At 46.3% G+C, this 21,265-nt stretch overlaps 1 long non-coding RNA gene across 3 annotated transcripts in view; it reads left to right on the top strand.

The window, feature by feature from the left end:
* Positions 1 to 20,520, top strand: part of LOC142296117 (uncharacterized) — a 33,587-nt gene extending 13,067 nt beyond the window's left edge. For 2 of the 3 annotated variants that reach the window (XR_012751588.1, XR_012751586.1), the window contains exons 2-4: positions 9,563 to 9,649; positions 10,453 to 10,852; positions 19,698 to 20,520. This is a non-coding gene — a long non-coding RNA (uncharacterized LOC142296117). The remainder of the gene's footprint in view (positions 1 to 9,562; positions 9,650 to 10,452; positions 10,853 to 19,697) is intronic. The other variant, XR_012751587.1, reaches the window with a different exon arrangement.
* The last annotated feature ends 745 nt before the right edge of the window (positions 20,521 to 21,265 follow it).

Here is a 21,265-nt window from a genome sequence, read left to right as displayed (position 1 = left end):
GGTAAGTTTTTTAACTGCATGAGAGGACACACACAAGCTAGGGACCCCAACGTAGAGAAATACTTTGGCGTAGTGTTGGGGCTCTATTGCATTGATCAATTCAGTAGCTAAATTTCTCTTGATTCATATGTTCATGGCAGTAATGCAGATTCCATTTCTTCGGCGCTCCATTGGGAGACCCAGACGATTGGGTGTATAGCTACTGCCTCCGGAGGCCACACAAAGCATTACACTAAAAAGTGTAAGGCCCCTCCCCTTCTGGCTATACACCCCCCGTGGGATCACGGGATGCTCAGTTTTCAAGCTTTGTGCGAAGGAGGTCAGACATCCACGCATAGCTCCACTGTTTAGTCAGCAGTAGCTGCTGACTATATCGGATGGAAGAAAAGAGGGCCCATATAGGGTCCCCAGCATGCTCCCTTCTCACCCCACTTGCGGTTTGTAAAGGTTGAGGTACCCATTGCGGGTACGGAGGCTGGAGCCCACATGCTGCTTTCCTTCCCCATCCCCCTGAGGGGCTCTGTGGAAGTGGGATCTTACCGGCCCCCAAACCCTGAGGCCGGGCTCCATCCACAGACCCAGAGACCCTGCTGGAGGAGCTGAGTACCGTCAGGGACAAGGCCCTGCAACAATCAGGTACTCTGTGTCCCCGCACAGACAGGCCACGCACACTCCAGACTTGCTGGGTGTGCTAGTGCGCCGGGGACAGTAGCGCTGCGCGCTGGGGTTAGAGTCACTGCAGCTTAGCTGAGTGACTTTATGTGTTGGGAACTACCGCGCCGGCCGCTCCGGGAGCGGCGGCGCGGATGGGACTTGTAGTGCGCCGGGGACTTAGCGCCGACCGTGCTTTTACGACGGCGGCGCTTATAAATCTAGTCCCCGGCTTTTGCGGCCTAGCTCCACTTCGTTCCCGCCCCCACCCTGTCAGTCAGGGAAGGGGAGAGACGCTGTACAATAGTCAGCGCCGAGGGCTGGAGTCTTATTTACATACTCCAGCCCTCTCACTGGGCACAGTGGGGACGCAAGTTTCCCGCTCTTGGTCTCAACACGCCCAGGGCCCGCCCCTCTCCACAGGACGCCGGCAGCCATTCCTGCATGCAGTCTGGCTGGAGAACGGACACAGGCTCTGGGGGACCCAGACAAGGGACTCTGGCGACCACACACCCGCGTTTCTGCGGGCGGTAAGCTGCACATAAGTGCTGGCCCCACTAGTGCCACAGTGTTTTTTGGTGCACTTTTTCCCTGTACCATATATATAGATATATATATTGCACTGTACGGTCGCTTCTTGGCTTATACCCTATATTGCTCTGAGGAGACAACAACATGTCATCCGCAAAACGCAAGGGTGCCAAGGCACAAGCTGTATGTGCTGCTTGTGCCGCATGTGGGACTGATCTACCGGCAGGTTCCAATGACCTACATTGTGTGCAATGTTCAATCCCTGTGCCACTTCGTCAGCCAGAGTCTATGGTAGTAGTGGCCCAGGCAGAGACGCCTGTGAACCCTGCCCCGGTGACGGGGACAGAATTTGCAGTTTTTGCTGATAAGATGTCTGTGACTATGACAAAAATCCTGGAGACTTTGCAGTCCAGGCCAGTTACTCAGACCATGGACACTGCTGTGTCTATGCTCCCCGGTCCCCCTCAGTTGGAACTAATCCGTACTTCAAGGGGGTCCCAGGCTTCACAGGCTGAAGGCTCTGACTCGGATGACAGTCCCAGGCAGCCTAAGCGAGCTCGCTGGGAAAGACCCTCGACGTCATCTCACTGGTCAGGGTCTCAGCGAGAAGAGTCTCTGTGTGATGGGACAGAGGTGGGTGATCAGCAGTCTAATTCTGACACCGCTCTCAATCTAGATACCCCTGATGGTGACGCTATGGTAAATGACCTTATAGCGGCCATCAATAGACTGTTGGATATTTCTCCCCCAGCCCCTTCAGCGGAGGAGGCAGCTGCCCAGCAGGAGAAGTTCCATTTCCGGTATCCCAAGCGTAAATTGAGTACTTTTCTGGACCACTCTGACTTCAGAGAATCAGTCCAGAAACACCATGCTTATCCAGACAAGCGTTTCTCCAAACGTCTTAAGGATACACGTTATCCCTTTCCCCCTGACGTGGTCAAACGCTGGACCCAGTGTCCAAAGGTGGATCCCCCAATATCCAGGCTTGCGGCTAGATCCATAGTTGCAGTGGAGGATGGGGCTTCACTTAAAGATGCCAATGACAGACAGATGGACCTTTGGTTGAAATCTGTCTATGAAGCTATCGGCGCGTCGTTTGCTCCAGCATTCGCGGCCGTGTGGGCACTCCAAGCTATTTCCGCTGGTCTGGCACAGGTGGACTCTATCATACGTCCAGCAGTGCCGCAAGTGGCGTCCTTAATTACGCAAATGTCTGCGTTTGCGACCTACGCTATCAATGCGGTACTGGACTCTACGAGCCGTACCTCAATGGCGTCCGCCAACTCTGTGGTTTTGCGCAGAGCCTTGTGGTTAAAGGAATGGAAAGCAGATTCTGCTTCCAAGAAATGTTTAACCAGCTTGCCACTATCTGGAGACAGACTGTTTGGTGAGCAATTGGCTGAAATCATTAAACAGTCCAAGGGTAAGGACTCCTCCTTACCCCAGCCCAGATCAAGCAAACCTCAACAGAGGAAGTGGCAGTCGAGGTTTCGGTCCTTTCGAGGCTCGGGCAAGCCCCAATTCTCCTCGTCCAAAGGGACTCAGAAAGAGCAAAGGAGCGCTGATTCCTGGCGGGCTCACTCACGCCCCAAGAAAGCAACCGGAGGAACCGCTTCCAAGCCGGCTGCCTCATGACTTTCGGCCTCCTCTCTCCGCATCCTCGGTCGGTGGCAGGCTCTCCCGCTTTTGCGACATTTGGCTGCCCCAGGTCAAGGACCGGTGGGTCACAGACATTTTGTCTCACGGGTACAGGATAGAGTTCAGTTCTCGTCCTCCGCCTCGGTTCTTCAGAACCTCCCCACATCCCGACCGAGCAGATGCCCTTCTGCAGGCGGTGGGCTCTCTAAGAGCAGAAGGAGTGGTGATCCCTGTTCCTCTTCAGGAACAAGGGCAAGGTTTTTACTCCAATCTCTTTGTGGTGCCAAAAAAGGACGGCTCATTCCGTCCTATTCTGGACCTAAAACTGTTCAACAAGCATGTGAACGCCAGGCGGTTCCGGATGGAATTCCTCCGCTCCGTCATTGCCTCAATGTCTCAAGGAGATTTCCTGGCATCAATAGACATCAAAGATGCTTATCTCCACGTGCCGATTGCTACCGAGCACCAACGTTTTCTACGTTTCGTGATAGGAGACGACCATCTTCAGTTCGTAGCTCTGCCATTCGGTCTGGCGACAGCCCCACGGGTTTTCACCAAGGTCATGGCGGCAGTGGTAGCAGTCTTGCACTCTCAGGGACACTCAGTGATCCCTTACTTGGACGATCTGCTTGTCAAAGCACCCTCTCAAGAGGCATGCCAACTCAGCCTGAATGTGGCGCTGGAGACTCTCCAGACTTTCGGGTGGATCATCAACTTTTCAAAGTCAAATCTGTCACCGACTCAATCACTAACGTATCTTGGCATGGAGTTTCATACTCTCTCAGCGATAGTGAAGCTTCCGCTGGACAAGCAGCGGTCACTACAGACAGGGGTGCAGTCTCTCCTTCAGGGTCAGTCGCACCCCTTAAGGCGCCTCATGCACTTCCTAGGGAAGATGGTGGCGGCAATGGAGGCAGTCCCGTTTGCGCAGTTTCATCTGCGCCCACTTCAATGGGACATTCTCCGCCAATGGGACGGGAAGTCAACTTCCCTGGACAGGAAAGTCTCCCTGTCCCAGACGGCCAAGGACTCTCTGCAATGGTGGCTTCTTCCCAACTCATTATCACAAGGAAGATCCTTCCTACCCCCATCCTGGGCAGTGGTCACGACAGACGCGAGTCTGTCAGGGTGGGGAGCGGTTTTTCTCCACCACAGGGCTCAGGGTACGTGGACTCAGCAGGAGTCCACCCTTCAGATCAATGTCCTGGAAATCAGAGCAGTGTATCTTGCCCTACTAGCCTTCCAGCAGTTGCTGGAAGGAAAGCAGATCCGAATTCAGTCGGACAACTCCACAGCGGTGGCATACATCAACCACCAAGGAGGGACACGCAGTCGGCAAGCCTTCCAGGAAGTCCGGCGGATTCTGATGTGGGTGGAGGACAGAGCATCCACCATATCCGCGGTTCACATCCCGGGCGTAGAAAACTGGGAAGCAGACTTCCTCAGTCGCCAGGGTATGGACGCAGGGGAATGGTCCCTTCACCCGGACGTGTTTCAGGAAATATGTCGCCGCTGAGGGGTGCCGGATGTCGACCTAATGGCGTCCCGGCACAACAACAAGGTCCCGGCCTTCATGGCGCGGTCTCGCGATCAAAGAGCTCTGGCGGCAGACGCCTTAGTGCAAGTTTGGTCGCAGTTCCGGCTCCCTTATGTGTTTCCACCTCTGGCACTCTTGCCCAGAGTGCTACGCAAGATCAGATCCGATTGCAGCCGCGTCATACTCGTCGCCCCAGACTGGCCAAGGAGGTCGTGGTACCCGGATCTGTGGCATCTCACGGTCGGCCAACCGTGGACACTTCCAGACCGACCAGACTTACTGTCCCAAGGGCCGTTTTTCCATCGGAATTCTGCGGCCCTGAACCTGACTGTGTGGCCATTGAGTCCTGGATCCTAGCGTCTTCAGGATTATCCCAAGGGGTCGTTGACACCATGAGACAGGCTAGGAAGTCCACTTCTGCTAAGATCTACCACAGAACGTGGAGGATTTTCTTATCCTGGTGCTCTGCACAAGGAGTATCCCCCTGGCCATTCGCGTTACCTACTTTTCTTTCCTTCCTGCAATCTGGGTTGGAAAAGGGCTTGTCGCTCGGCTCCCTTAAAGGGCAAGTCTCGGCACTATCCGTGTTTTTTTTCAGAAGCGTCTAGCACGACTTTCTCAGGTGCGCACGTTCCTGCAGGGGGTTTGTCATATCGTCCCCCCGTACAGGCGGCCGTTAGATCCATGGGATCTAAACAGGGTACTAGTTGCTCTACAGAAGCCGCCCTTCGAGCCTCTGAAAGATGTTTCACTTTCTCGACTCTCACAGAAAGTAGCTTTTCTGGTAGCGGTCACGTCTCTTCGGAGAGTGTCTGAGCTAGCAGCACTGTCATCCAAGGCTTTCCAAAGCCACCCTGGCTCGATGGATCAAAGAACCGATTCTTGAAGCCTACCGTTCTGCTGGGCTTCCGAGTCCATCGGGGCTGAAGGCCCACTCAACCAGAGCCGTGGGTGCGTCCTGGGCATTACGACACCAGGCTACGGCTCAACAGGTGTGCCAGGCAGCTACCTGGTCGAGTCTGCACACTTTCACCAAACATTATCAGGTGCATACCTATGCTTCGGCGGACGCCAGCCTAGGTAGAAGAGTCCTGCAGGCGGCAGTTGCCTCCCCATAGCGGAGGGCTGTCTTGCAGCTCTAACATGAGGTATTTCTTTACCCACCCAGGGACTGCTTTTGGACGTCCCAATCGTCTGGGTCTCCCAATGGAGCGCCGAAGAAGAAGGGAATTTTGTTACTTACCGTAAATTCCTTTTCTTCTAGCTCCTATTGGGAGACCCAGCACCCGCCCTGTTGTCCTTCGGGATTTTTGGGTTTTTTTGGATACACATGTTGTTCATGTTGAACGGTTTTCAGTTCTCCGATGTTACTTCGGAGTGAATTTGTTTAAACCAGTTATTGGCTTTCCTCCTTCTTGCTTTAGCACTAAAACTGAGCATCCCGTGATCCCACGGGGGGTGTATAGCCAGAAGGGGAGGGGCCTTACACTTTTTAGTGTAATGCTTTGTGTGGCCTCCGGAGGCAGTAGCTATACACCCAATCGTCTGGGTCTCCCAATAGGAGCTAGAAGAAAAGGAATTTACGGTAAGTAACAAAATTCCCTTCTTTTCACATTTTCACTTTACATATAGCTATTGGATTTTTCAAGTCAGTATTCACACAGCAGTTTCTGCTATTCCATGTATTCCCCTTACATAGTCACTGGTGTGCATACCTTATCTCCCCATAGTGATGTTTTTTTAGGTTTTTGCACCCAGTTCAGACTTAGAATGGTGTTCCAAACGTTATTCCTTATTTGTGATTTGTTGCAGTCAGACCCAGTGGTGGAAAAATAAAAAAAATTGACGTAGGGTCCTCCATATTATGAAACCCAGCACAGATAAAGCATACGGCTACAGACAGAAGCCCCCAGTTGTGCGCTTATCTTGGCTGTGTATCAAAATAAGAGGAACCCCATGTGACTTTTTTTAATTAAAAAAAAATAGCTTGCGTTATTACTCCCAGCTCAAAAATAGCTTCCTGCAGCTCCCAGAATTGTCGCATCCATAAGATGCAACAATCCTGTTACTTTACCCGGCTTATCTCGATTGCCCTGCTGTGGTTGCAATCAAGGGTAGTATAAGGCGTTAATGTCCGCTCACAGCTGCCACTAAACCCTATATTAGTAAATATAAACACCAAAAAAAATCTTTATTTGAAATAAAATACAAAAAAAAACCCCTTCGTTCACCCCTTTATTAACCCCCAAAATATCCAGGTCTGACGTAATCTACACTAGGTCCCACTACGAGCCTGTCTGCTTCATACTAAAGTCACAGCGTGCAAGCACAGAACATGTCTGCACGCTGTGGTTTCAGGCAGAGAGTGACTGAGCCACAGCAGTAAGTAGTGATGGGCAGTCTGGCTCTTTTTGGGTGATCCAATTCCCAAGGCTCCACTCATCGAAAAGATTCAGCTTTTTTGGATCGTTCATGGTTCCCTATTAAATATGTGTTCACGCTGCTTAAACCACAACTACCCGCAGCCAAACCTCACCCACAACAGGCCAATTAAGGCTGCTTTCACACATCAGTTTTTTGGCATCAGGCGAAAAACGGATCTGGCGCCCGATCCGTTTTCCCCCATAGTCTTGTATTAGCGCCGGATTGTGCCGCATGGTGTTGCGTTTCATCCGACGTGCGCCGTATCCGGCAAAAGTTGTTTGTGTTGCCGCCGGACAGGACGCACCATGTATGGACTTTTTCACACATCACTTTTTGCCATCATGCGGAGTCCGGAGTCTTTTTAGAAAAACAGACCCAGCGCCGGATTCGTTTTTCCCTCATAGTGTTGTTTTTGAGCGGGATTGTGCCGTATGGCCTTGCGTTTTGATCCGGCATGCGCTGGATCTGGCGAAATGCGTCAGTGCGGCCGCCGGAAGGAACGCAGCATGGAACGTTTTTTGCACGTAAGGATGGTTGACCTCGGGGAGATCAACATCCAACACCGCAGAGACACCATCACGTGTTTCTCAACGTAGTGACACTAGAACAAGGCCCCCTGGGAAAATATGCAAAACAGGAATGCCACGGAGACACCATCACATGTTTCTCAATGCTGGCAGGAAACTAGCCAGCTAGGTCTTTCACCGGGAAGGAACAACCACGGGAAGGGCAGTCTCCAGTCAAGGAAACCACCTATGCAAAACATGGCATCCATCCACAGATAGCTGTTTCGGGGTATTTGCCCCTCATCAGTGTGGAGTATATATTGCAATTTTCCCAGGGGGCCTTGTTCTAGTGTCACTGCGATGAGAAACACGTGATTGTGTCTCTGCGGTGTTGGATGTTGATCTCCCCGAGGTCAACCATCCTTACCTATGTAGTCTTCTACTAGGCATTGCTCCCGCTAGCCAGTTTCATACTCCACACTGATGAGGGGCAAATACCCCGAAACAGCTGTCTGTGGATGGATACCATGTTTGGCATAGGTGGTTTCCTTGACTGGAGACTGCCCTTCCCGTGGTTTTTCCTTCCCGGTGAAAGACCTGGCTAGTTTCCTGCCAGCATTGAGAAACGTGATGGTGTCTCTGCGGCATTTTTGTTTTGAAACGTTTTTTGTGTCCGGCAAAAAAATAGATTGCGACGGATCCGGCGATGTCGGTTTTCGTTACAATGGTAGCATATGGGCGCCGGATCCGTCGCCATCCTTAAACAAAACAATCAGGCGACGGATCCGTTTTTTGTTTCTGTGCATGCCCAGAACGCATGTAAATTCACTTATGGAAAGGAAAAAAAAAAAACTCGGAAGTAGAAAAATGCGACTGATCTGGTTTTTTTGCCTGATCCGTCACATCAGTTGTGTGTTTGTTACAATCTGCAATGGATCGTCGCATCAGGCACAATCTGGTTTGTGCCTGAAGAAGAAAACACACCGTCCGGTGCGTTGTACAATGAAAGCCTATGGGCGCCGGATCCGTCGTAATACGGCAAAAAACGCAATCCAGTGACGGATTGCGTTTTTTTTAAACTGAGCATGCTCAGCATCACAATGGAGCCGTCGAAAAACTGAGGAAACAGATGGGAAAAACCTGATGCGCGGATCCGTTTATTTGACGCATCAATTTTTTTTATCGGATTGTGCCGGATGCCAAAAAACTGATGTGTGAAAGCACCCTAAGTTGCTGAATGGGTGGGGTTTTGTTCAGGTGGGCAGGGTTTCACCCACCAAACACCAAAACTTTATGCCCCGTGAGAGCCGTTAAGAGAATTTAGTGGCTCTCAATGGAGATCTGGCTCTTTGTGTTGGATCATTCGCGACCGACACATCACTAGAAGTAAGCGGTGATGTCACTCACTTTATGTGCGGTCACAGCAGGAGGTTCCCACGGCACCCCACCTGTGACCGCAGGTAATTTGACCTCAGGTGACCTCAGCTGAACTGACTTTAATCAGTCCTGCATCTCCTTGCAGAAAACCTTGGGCTGTTTGCCAAGAGATGCTGAGTTGGTGCTGAAATTTATATATCATATTCCTGCACCAAATCTGCATCTCCTGACAAATCGCATAGCTACCGTATCATGTTTTGATGTGGGGTTTTTTTGCCAGAAGATGCAGATTTGGTGCAGGAATTTGGTGTATAAATTTCAGCACCAAATCTGCATCTCTTGGAAAAAAATAAAAAAAAAATGCTGTTTTCTGCCAGGAGGTGTAATTGTGAGATGATATCACTGAGTTCAGTGAGGTCACCTGTGGTCACAGGTGGGGTAGTGTGGGAACCTCCAGATGTGACCGCAGACAAACTGAGTGATGTCACTGCTCACAGCTGCGGCTCAGTCAGTCTCTGCTTGAAGCCACAGCGTGCGGGCATGTGTTCTAATGTGCCTGCGCGCTTTAGTATGAAGCAGATCGTCGTGGGACCTCGCGTGGATTACATTGGACCTGCAGGGGTGTTTGGGGGTTTAATAAATTGGATAAAGTCAAGATTTTGCAGCATTTGTTTTCTGCACCCAAAACCTTACCTCTTGGTAGTAAAAATGGATAAATGTTTTTCATTATACATGCGTTTTTGATGCATTTTTTTATTCTTTTGTTTCTTTTCTATGCAGTTTTCATGTGCTTGTGTCTACAGTATATGTTAGTAAAGTTAGTTTAAAAAAAACTGATGTAAGTTCCTGTTGAACCGACCATCTTTTTACTCCTTCGTTTTGTCTTTTTGGTGAGCAGGTTATCTGGATGCGGTTCATCCCTTGTGTATAAGATGGCCTTGTATGAAATGGTTTCTGTCGACTACAGCATCGTAGATTGAGAGAGGTAAGACATGCACTATATGGTTATATAATACTGACTAGTGATGAGCGAGCACTACCTTGCTTGGGTGCTCAATATTCATCAAGAGCAGTTGGATGTTTTTGTACGGGCGCAACTCAAGCACCCAAATATAATGGAAGTCTATGGGGAACTCGAGCATTTTTCCAGTAAACCTGAAAAACGCTTGTGTTTTCCATTGATTTTCATTATACTCGAGTTGCACCTGTCCGAGCAGCCAACTGCTCTTGATGAATATTGAGCACCCGAGCAAGGTAGTGCTCGCTCATCACTAGTACTGACCCGATGTCTCCTACTCTTTATGCACCTTTTATCTTTCACACACTTTATCTTCTATTTATCTCTATTTGGCTATGTGCCCACTAGGAATTGACTTTTTCTCAAGGAAAATCCAGACCATCTTAAAGAATCCCGCACCTGTGGTAAAAAAAACGCACCAAAACCGCAACGAAATACGCATGCGGTTTTGCCGCGGTTTCGCAGGTTGGTCCCTGCAGATGTTTACCATTATCTATGGCAAAAAACGCAGGTACCTGTGGAAAAGAAGTGACATACACATTAATTCTGCAGCGGAAATTCCGCGGGTAAATCCGCAGGTATAAAAAAAACGCAGTGTGCGCACAGCATTTTTTTTTTTTTTATATCCATAGGATTTGCTGGGGAAGGACTGCAGAAATGTTACACATTTTCTGCAGAAAATCCGCGGTAAATCTGTATCGTGCGCACAAGGCCTTTCTCAGAGTCACTGATCTGTTCATTACATTTCTTGTTTTCTCCTTCTCTTGCAGTGTTTTACACAGCAGAGACCGTGGCTGCATCCAGTGTCGGGCGGCAGACACAGAAAGGACTTTCAGCAATTTGTAAACATGAGTTTAAAAAATAATGCACCCATGATGACTGGAGGCAAATACATAGTATATAATGGGCACTTTGTGATTGTAGTCAGCCCATGAATTCATTTATGCAATAACTGTCCACAGGAAGTGTTTCAGAACAGGAAAAGCCTGAAAAAGACCTTTCTTTTTAGTACAAACTGCTTTTTTATTTTAGGATATCAAACAAAGTTTGTCTCCTTTTGCCGACTACCAATACTAGTATTTGATAGGTTGTTGGAGATATTCCATCTATTGAGGACACATTGAGACAAAAGGCAATGTCTTCTGAGGAAAGACTGCTCATCACATTGCGGTAAATTTTGAAACATCAATTTAATTTTAGAACTTACATCATTTCTTGAAAAGCATCTATTGTTATTACTTAAGTAATGTGACACCATCTATTACGTCTGCGAATAACGGCTGTGCAGTCCACCGTAGCTGCCACATTTTGGGCAACTTTAATCCCTTTTGCAAAAGGACGTTGTATTCACGCTCTGCAAAGATGTCTGTGAGTCGACCATCAGGGCTTTCGATAGGGGGTTACTCTGGTGCCAGGACTATGGATACTTTACTCTCGATGGGGTTATCACAGGTGGTCGGTCCCGACTTCGTGCCCTGGGCGCTCACTCTGCGGCTGTGGAATGGGGTTCAGGGATGATTTTGGGGATATACGTGACTCCACCTGTGGTGTCTGGTAAGCGGGAGACACCAGCGCTGCCCGCGGCCGACCTCTGAGGCGATAGTGACGGCAGCTTAAGATCTCTCAGTTCCCCACAGGTGGAGCTATTTTACCTCAGGGTGGCGGGTCGCTGACCAGGAGGGAAGCGACCGAACGGTGATGGCTGCCTTCTTCTCTGACGTCGCAGGGTCCTGTCGAACAGCGGAGAGACGACACACCAAGTCCACATCAGCTTAAACAAGTCCTTTTTACTGGCATCTGGTTTGTTTTGCACAGTACACAGCAGAAACCGTTTGGTTACCGGAAGGCCAATGGTCAAACGTTTCGGAGGAGATTTAATGACAGTCTCTCTGTGAGGTAACCTTTCTATGTCTTTCTCGGTCCCTGATCTGAGGGCTCTGTGACTCCCTCTTTAACCCACTCGTTAGTCTCGTTACTGGTTTTCCCAGGGGTCTGATGCTGCACGATTTCTTTATCTATCCCGCAACAGCGTCGTGGACTCTGCTTGAGGTTAGTAGTCAGACTCTTGATGGGTACCGGGACTAATAATCCTCTAATTTAGGATCCCAGGTTAACAGTCATTGGTTTCGGGATAAACCTGACAAACCTTCTCGGTTCCGTTATACCGGTGTCGACCTGAACTCTTCAGCCGGCTCTCGTCAGACCTAAAGCGTCCCCTTTAAGTCTGGGTTACCCCTTTTCCTGTGTCTTTCTTTTCTTTTGGGGTACCCTCGCTCAGGACGTCAGGCCTATGTTATTTCTAGCCCTTCTTTCAGTCATCAATTTACTCTCATCTCTTGTCACTCCTTACTGACTGACTGTTAACTGACTAACTGTCACCCAGTCGTCCTGGCAACCAAGTCGTGTCTCACGCTCAGCTAGGCTCCACCCCCCTATGGACCTACTATATAAACAGTCCCAGGAATATGAAGGTAGGGGCTGCTGAGTCAATGTTACTCAATCTAATATAAGACTCTGCATTTCCTCTCTTTCACCTGTGACCAAAGGGCACTGCACCTTGATGTTAAGGTGCTGTATTCCCCTGTAGCGCCTAAACACAGGGGCACTACGTCTGCATGTGTGGATGGGCCTCAAGAGCTGTGCTCCCTCCACACGCGGCAGATACCGGCCATCTTTATATAGGGGGCATCTGTTTCCAACAGTCGTGGCGGGCGCCAAATTCCAGCCATTGCTGTTAAACATTTATATGCCACCGTGAATCTGATAGCGGCATTTTAATGGATTGCATGTTGGTGCTCCCATATACCAGCTTCCACTTCGTAACATGATTGTTGGGTCCGATGGGTTACTATGACAGCCAAAGGTCTGCTGAAGAACACCATCATTGTCATATTCCCCTTGTGACGATTTGCCACAAGTGTCTGAGATTCTTATGCAGTTAACTGCATTTCCCCTTATACTTCTTTGAGTCTAATGTGCCCTATCTGCTATCTAATCATACCGGTACTATCCTTCTATATTTTCCATCTTCTCTTTTACTGACCTGTGGCGGCCTGCCATGCCGAGTGTGCGGTGGCTCGGGTGACGTGTCCCTGAGCCCGCGCATGCGCACAGTCTGGCTCGGCGGGACCGCATACGCTGTTGCTCAGATCTATTCTGGCGGCCACGCGTGCTCTCTGCCCGACTGGGGTAACGAGTCCCTGGCGCTTTGCGTACACAAGTATCGCAACTACAGACAGTTACCTTATTTCCGGATTTTCACGTCACACGCCACTGGTTTGATTGCTGCCAATTGAAGGGGCTATTTATAGTCCTCACTACACACACGCCATTAGGATCTTCCTCCCTGACGAAGCGTGCAACCCGTAGCGAAACGCGCGTTGGTGGTCCTCTGATCCTATTTGGGGGTTCTTAATGGCCTAGGAGTTTTCACTAATAGCACCTTTCTGCACTTTAGGTAAATATGGTTTCCTTGTTAGATATACGGCATATATGTTTCCATTACTAGTCTTTAGTACGGCATCTGTAATATGGGATTTCCTTCCTCTATATTTACTATATTTGGTATTGCTCCCTTCTTTTTGAGAATGTCTTGTTGTTTTCTGTAATTATTTGATACCCCATTACTTTGCATTATATTGCATATCATACATTACCTGGAAACCTTTTTCCCTACCATTGGGCCATTAGTTCCCCCCCCCCCTTCCTCCCTTTTCACTCTCCTGTGGTTGTTCTTAGATTTTTTTATTCTGTGTCTTTGTGAATTTCCAATAAAATTGTCTATTTTTTGCACAAATTACTCTCTCCTGTTTCTAAAATGTAATTTTGAGTAGTGCATACACCGGTCTAGCTAAACCAAGGCTATATATATATAGACCTATAGAGGTCATAAAAGCAAGCTCCCACATTTTTGCTTTAAGTTCTGGAGGACACAGATATGCTGTGGTGCTGTCCATTTGTATTCTTGAAAATCCTCCCTCTATAAACCTGGAAGTCAGACCAGAGGCATGAGTTTAGTAAGTTTCATGTTTATCTCTTTTTATTTTTACGTAATTGTCTATATCACATTGTATTGTTTTCCTTTTGTAAAATCTGGTATATTTTTATAACACTGCCTATTCTATTAGATTAAATATATAAATTTAATAGCTTTGTTACTCTTGCTCTAAATCATGAATGTGTGTGTGTTTATGTATATGTGTATATATATAATATCTCCATCAGCTGGAATCAGTGATATATAAATATTTTACCCTGACTGTGAGACCCTCATTAGTCGGTATAATAGCAGAACAGCAGCAGCCACATTTACTTATAGTCCTTCAATTCCGTAATTGTCCTGACAATGAGGGGGACACCAGGAAGCTGTTTTGTGACAAATCCATGAACACAGGTGGGATATCTGTGTGAGTTCTCTTGGCTGTTCATGACAATAATGGACCATACAATTTGTTGTGCAATTTCTCCTGAGTACTACAAAACACCGTGTCTGCAAATTGGGATTCTGATCTGGCTTATATATCCTGAGTCATATTGCAAAGGATTGTCGAAAATCCACTTGTGACTTTTAGGATCGCTACTTCCAATAGGTGGCGCTGTGCTAGAGTTTGTCTCCTTTACTGGAGAGACAATTTGAATATTTCCCAGAGGGGCATTGCAGCTATAAGTCCCCTTACCTGGCAGCCAGACTGGCTTGCAAAGTCTCCTTAAGGAGAATAGTGTTCCCCCGTGGTCCCCACATAGCTTTCTCATGAGCCAGATCAGACACCCCCATACTTTGCACTGACGAGGGGCAAGCACCCCGAAACACCGTGTCTGCAAATTGGGATTCTGATCTGGCTTATATATCCTGAGTCATATTGCAAAGGATTGTCGAAAATCCACTTGTGACTTTTAGGATCGCTACTTCCAATAGGTGGCGCTGTGCTAGAGTTTGTCTCCTTTACTGGAGAGACAATTTGAATATTTCCCAGAGGGGCATTGCAGCTATAAGTCCCCTTACCTGGCAGCCAGACTGGCTTGCAAAGTCTCCTTAAGGAGAATAGTGTTCCCCCGTGGTCCCCACATAGCTTTCTCATGAGCCAGATCAGACACCCCCATACTTTGCACTGACGAGGGGCAAGCACCCCGAAACACCGTGTCTGCAAATTGGGATTCTGATCTGGCTTATATATCCTGAGTCATATTGCAAAGGATTGTCGAAAATCCACTTGTGACTTTTAGGATCGCTACTTCCAATAGGTGGCGCTGTGCTAGAGTTTGTCTCCTTTACTGGAGAGACAATTTGAATATTTCCCAGAGGGGCATTGCAGCTATAAGTCCCCTTACCTGGCAGCCAGACTGGCTTGCAAAGTCTCCTTAAGGAGAATAGTGTTCCCCCGTGGTCCCCACATAGCTTTCTCATGAGCCAGATCAGACACCCCCATACTTTGCACTGACGAGGGGCAAGCACCCCGAAACACCGTGTCTGCAAATTGGGATTCTGATCTGGCTTATATATCCTGAGTCATATTGCAAAGGATTGTCGAAAATCCACTTGTGACTTTTAGGATCGCTACTTCCAATAGGTGGCGCTGTGCTAGAGTTTGTCTCCTTTACTGGAGAGACAATTTGAATATTTCCCAGAGGGGCATTGCAGCTATAAGTCCCCTTACCTGGCAGCCAGACTGGCTTGCAAAGTCTCCTTAAGGAGAATAGTGTTCCCCCGTGGTCCCCACATAGCTTTCTCATGAGCCAGATCAGACACCCCCATACTTTGCACTGACGAGGGGCAAGCACCCCGAAACACCGTGTCTGCAAATTGGGATTCTGATCTGGCTTATATATCCTGAGTCATATTGCAAAGGATTGTCGAAAATCCACTTGTGACTTTTAGGATCGCTACTTCCAATAGGTGGCGCTGTGCTAGAGTTTGTCTCCTTTACTGGAGAGACAATTTGAATATTTCCCAGAGGGGCATTGCAGCTATAAGTCCCCTTACCTGGCAGCCAGACTGGCTTGCAAAGTCTCCTTAAGGAGAATAGTGTTCCCCCGTGGTCCCCACATAGCTTTCTCATGAGCCAGATCAGACACCCCCATACTTTGCACTGACGAGGGGCAAGCACCCCGAAACACCGTGTCTGCAAATTGGGATTCTGATCTGGCTTATATATCCTGAGTCATATTGCAAAGGATTGTCGAAAATCCACTTGTGACTTTTAGGATCGCTACTTCCAATAGGTGGCGCTGTGCTAGAGTTTGTCTCCTTTACTGGAGAGACAATCCTGAGTACTACAGTAACTCATATGTCGTCAAAAACTACTTTTCAGGCACAGTGCAAAGGGAAGGAAGGTTTGCGAGTGCCATGTCACATTGGCAATGCCCCTGAGGTAATTAAACAGTGGAGCTCCCCCACAAGTGACCCCATTTTGGAAACTAGACCCTTCAAGGAATTTATCTAAATGGTTATAACGTTGAGCTGTGAAAATAAAAAAAATAGTTTTAACCTCAAAAATGTTGCATTAACTCTCTAAATTTTTCAAATTCACTAGATTAATAGGAGCTAAGGGACCATACAATGTGTTGCAATTTCTCCTCAGTAGGACAGTACCCCATATGTGGTCAAAAAAATACTTTTGAGGCAAAGTGTAAAAGGGAAGGGGCGCCATATTGTAGTGCAGATTTAGTTGGAATGGTTTGTGGGTGCCATGTCACATTGGCAAAACCTCTGAGATGCCAGAACAGCAGAAACCCCCCCACCCCCAAGAGACGCCATTTTACAAAATGCAGACAAAAGTGATTTCATCCAGGGGTACAGTGAGCATATTAACACTACAGGCTTTGTGTCACAAACATTTATACTATTGGGCGGTAAACAAAAAATTATATTTTTACCACTAAAATGTTCTTTTAACCCCAAATTTTCACAAGGGGAATAGGTTAAGAAAGAGCACCTCATAATGTTACAGTTTCTCCTGAACGTGACGTGTGGCTGTACAGTCCTATTTGGCTGCACCGCAGGGCTCTAGAGGGAGGGAGCGCCATTTAACAGCTTAACGACCGCGGGCAGTAATATTACGTCCTAGCGGTCATAGTGCTACTGCCGCCGGCAGCATGCTGTGATCGGCGCACATCTCAGCTGAGATGTGCGCCTGCTAGGCACGAGCAGAATCGTTATCTGCTCGTGCCGTTTAACCCCTTAAATGGCACTGGCAATATATGACAGCACCATCATAACTGCATCAGCGGTAAACATTTACTTACTGGCCGATACCGGAATTCACGCCAATAAAAAAAAGTTACGTCTCTCGGAAGAATAATGGCGGAAAAAAAAACGGAACGCGAAAAATCGGCCGGTCGTGAAGGGGTTAATTTTTGGAGCACAGATTTTCCTAGAATAGTTGGCAGACTCCATTTGCAAAGCCCCTAAGTGCCAGAACAAAATAAGTCCCCTTAAGTGACCAAATTTTGGAAATTTCATCGTTCTGGGAATCTATGGTTGTTGTGACGATTTAGTCTCTAGGAAAACACTCATGGTGTCAAACGCAGTGAATTTTGCAGAATTAAAAATTGTAAATAAGTCCTTGTTGTGCCCAGTACATTGTAGTGCCCCGTACATTGTGTCCAGCTTGTACTTCTGGAAACCTGCACCCGTACATTTCAGCAGGCTTTCTCACTACAACAATGCATAACATGTGGTTGCTAACTGTGGTTTTGGCACATTGTGGGGCTCAGAAGAGAGGGAGGCATTTTGATTTGGAAGCGCAGATTTTGCTGGATTTCTTTTTTTGGGGGGGGGGGTCATAGCATTTTTCCAGAGCCTCCTGCGCTACAGTAATGTGAAAGCCCCCTAACTTTCTGTTAACAGATGACAGACTTGAGTGGGGACTGGTGTTTTTATGCGTTGAGTGCTGTTTGGCGATTTTGATGCAGAACATTTTGGATTGGTCCACACTTCTTGTGCTCAATGCTGAGCACTTACATCGGGGTTCCCATCTACGTCTCTGAAATACATTTTTCAGGTGAAACCCGCAACGGATCCATTCACTAATTAGGCAGCATAGTTACTCCGGACCCTGTTGTGCCTCTGTTCAGGGGTGTCTGTCTTTTCAAAGGTGAACAAAACTTGCATTTTTTTGCACACCTAAAATGAGGCGTAAAAAGATGGACACAGCCGGACCACAGGCCAGACGTGAGCTCAAAGTGAGTCCCTTGGCCTCATTACAGTGGTTTTTTATAAATCCATTCACTGCTTGCTTGTACTGTACAACACCGCATGTAGTATGCAGCGAAAACACGCGTAGTCCAAAATGCAGATATTCCTGATCATAGGCCCCTACCCTTTACATGTAATCTCGGTGCAAGCTCTCAGCGTGGAGCTGGATTAATATGAGCTGCATCATACTGTGATCTTTTAAAGACAGAATGAACAAATCAATAGCGGTTGAAGAGTTGACTTTTTTTTTTTTTTTTTTTTTTTTTTTTTTTATGCTCTTCACCTTGCGGTATAGGTGATTAGGCAGCTTTATTCCTCAGGTTAGTACAGTTACAATACCAGGCTTATATAGTTTTTTTAGGTTTGGCTGCTCTCACTCTAAAAACACCTTTTTTTTACAAAAGAGGTTTTTTGAATCACTGAATTTTGAAAGCTATTTTTTTTTTTCTATTTTTTTTTTTTTCTTTCTATTCTATTTTTCTGCCATCAGACACATGAGGGCTTCTTTTTTTTTTTTTTTTTTTTTTTTTTTTTTTTTGCAGGATGAGTTGGAGATATTATTGGTACTATTTTGGCCACAATATTTTTTGATCGCCTTCTATTCCACTTTTTGTGAGGCAGAATCAAGAAGAAACAGCAACTCCGTAATAGTGATAAGTTTTATTCTTCAGGTCAATATGATTACAGTAATACCACATTTATATAGTTTTTTTTTTTTTTTGTTTTTGTTTTTTTGTTATGCTTTGTAGCTTTTGCACCATAAAAACTATTTTATTGGGAAAAAAAAAGTTTTTGTGTTGCAGTATTCTGAAAGCTATAACTTTTTTTTATTTTTGTGCTGATTGAGCTGCATGGCAGCTTTATTTTTTGCAGAACAAGATGACGTTTTATTTATATAAAACTTTTTGATGTCATTTTATTCCACCTTTTTTGTCAGTTGTATGATAAAGACAGTTTTTGCTTCGTTTTTTTTTTTTTTTTTTACGGTGTTGACTGAAAGGGTTAACTAGTGACAGTTTTATAGATCGGGCTGTTACGGACGCAGCAACACCTAATGTGTACTTTTTTTGTTTGTTTTTCTAAACAAATATAACTATGTCTTGAAATTTTTTTAATTTGTTCTTTATTTTCTGATTTTTTTTTTTTTTTTTTTTTTTTTTTTTATTTTTTAAAATATTTTTGCTTTTTCTTTAAATTTCTTCACTTTGTCCCTTTATGGGACATTACCCCACAGTACTCTGATTGCAGCTATGATGTTCTGCAGTGCTTGATCACTGCAAAACATTGTAGTTGTCAGAGATCCACAGTGAAAGCCTGAAGTGATCATGCTGCAGCATGATCACCCAGGCTTTCCATGGTCACGTGACGACCTCGGGTAACCATAACAATCGAGTCCTCGCGATTACATTGCAGAGGGCCTGATAGGAGGGGAGAGAGGGAGCACGATCCCTCTCCCAATCCCTTAAGTGCTACAATCGATATCAATTGCGGCATTTAGGAAGTTAAACAGCCATAGACTGTGCGTGGACTGTCCCTGGCTGTGAGGTCTGGGGCTCAGCTGTTGGGTTAGCCGGGTCCCCGGCAACAATTATGTGGGCACAACGCCCTGTACCCCTGTGATCGCCAAGACATTCCGGTATGTCATTGCTCGGGAAGCAGCCAACCAATAGGCGTACCAGTAATTCTTGGTCATGAAGGGGTTAAAGGGCTAATAAACCAGTTCACTGCCAGTGGCACTCATGATAGTTTCCTGATTAGGTTTTAATGACAAATGTTTCTTTGATTATTCTAATATAGGTTCCCATCTCTTTTGTATTGCAGGTTTTTCACCCCAGGAGAGAGCTTTGCATCACTACACCTTCAGTTTCATGCCCGTACATCCACCATTTCCAACATTGTGAAGAGTACATGCAACACAATCTAGCAGAAGTTGTAGCCCAACGTGAAGCCTTCCCCATCCGAGCAGACGGGGCTGCCGGTCGCAGAAGCCTTTCAGACTGTGGCCAACTTCCTTATCTGTCTCCCTGCTGTCGATGGTAAACATGTAAGGGTGCAACAGCCAGCCCGATTTGGCTAACACTTCTCAAACTTCAAGGAGTATTTTTCTGTGGTACTGAAGGTGGTTCCTGATGCACATTACCGTTTTATTGATGTTGGTGCCTATGTCAGAACTCGGGGCTCTCAGGTGTTACAGGCTTCACATATTGTACTTCAAATTCTTAAAGATTGCGGAACGCTCCCAGCCTCCAGACCTCTGCCGGGTTCCAATGTCCTTTGTGATGGCAACAATTAAGGCATTTCTATTGATAGCAAAAATGCTGTGCCCAGACCCAATAAATGTCCAGTGCAGGAATTTTAATTATCGGCTGAGACGGTGTAAATTTGTAGAATTTACCTTTTGAAACCATGACTAATCGGTGGAGGGTTTTTCACTCGCCTATCTGATTAGAGCCAACCACTGCTGATGATGTGATAAAGGCATCCTGTGTCCTCCACCACTACAGAGAACCTCCACATAGAAGCCACTGATGATGTCACGTGCTTTGTTGTCCTTGATGTTTCTTACCAGAGACTGTTTATTAAAGATATCTATAAATTCAAATCAAATCTTTGTCTTATAATTGTGTGTTTTAACCCATTAGTCACAGAGCCAAATTTGAACTTAATGGCCAAGCTTTATTTTTCAAATCTAGTGTGTACATATCACTTAATGTGGTAATAACCCTGGAATGCTTCAACATCTCCCAGTGTTTCTGAGATTATTTTTTTTGTGTGTTTTCGTGACCAATTGTGCTTTATTAGCTGAAAATTTAAGTTGGTATGTTTTTGCTTTTGTATATGTGTGTGTGAGTCTAAACATCTGAAATTTCATGAAAAATGATCACTATTAAACATGGCTTACATCGGTAAACCAGGTAGTCATGCCACACAAAATGGTTAATAAATAACATTTCTCATATGCCTACTCTACATCAGCATCATTTCTCACATTTCCTTTTCATATTATTAGGATATTCAAATTTCTCAGCAATTTTTAATGTTCTCTCAAGGAAATGTACAAATCCTCTTTTTCTTGTTTTTTTTTAAACAGACCTATTCCGATAATAAGTTACTTTGAGGGGCCTACATAATGGAAAACCCCCAAAAGTGACACCATTTTAAAAACTGACCCTATTCCAGACTGCTGTCAGGAAATTTGTTAACTCTTCAAATGTGACACAGGAACGAAGGAGTTGAGTTTTTTTTTTTATATATATATAATATATATATATATATTTTTCAACTCAAATTTTGTTGTACCTGCAAATTTTCAATTTTCATAATGGGTAATAGGAGAGAGTGGACTTCAAAATGTATTATGCAATTTCTCACGAACATGGCATTATCAC

The sequence above is a fragment of the Anomaloglossus baeobatrachus genome, chromosome 3 (assembly GCF_048569485.1).
Source record: "Anomaloglossus baeobatrachus isolate aAnoBae1 chromosome 3, aAnoBae1.hap1, whole genome shotgun sequence".
Taxonomy (NCBI): Eukaryota; Metazoa; Chordata; class Amphibia; order Anura; family Aromobatidae; genus Anomaloglossus; species Anomaloglossus baeobatrachus.
The sequence above is the reverse complement of the archived record's forward strand: the minus strand, read 5'-3'. Positions and strand labels throughout refer to the sequence as shown.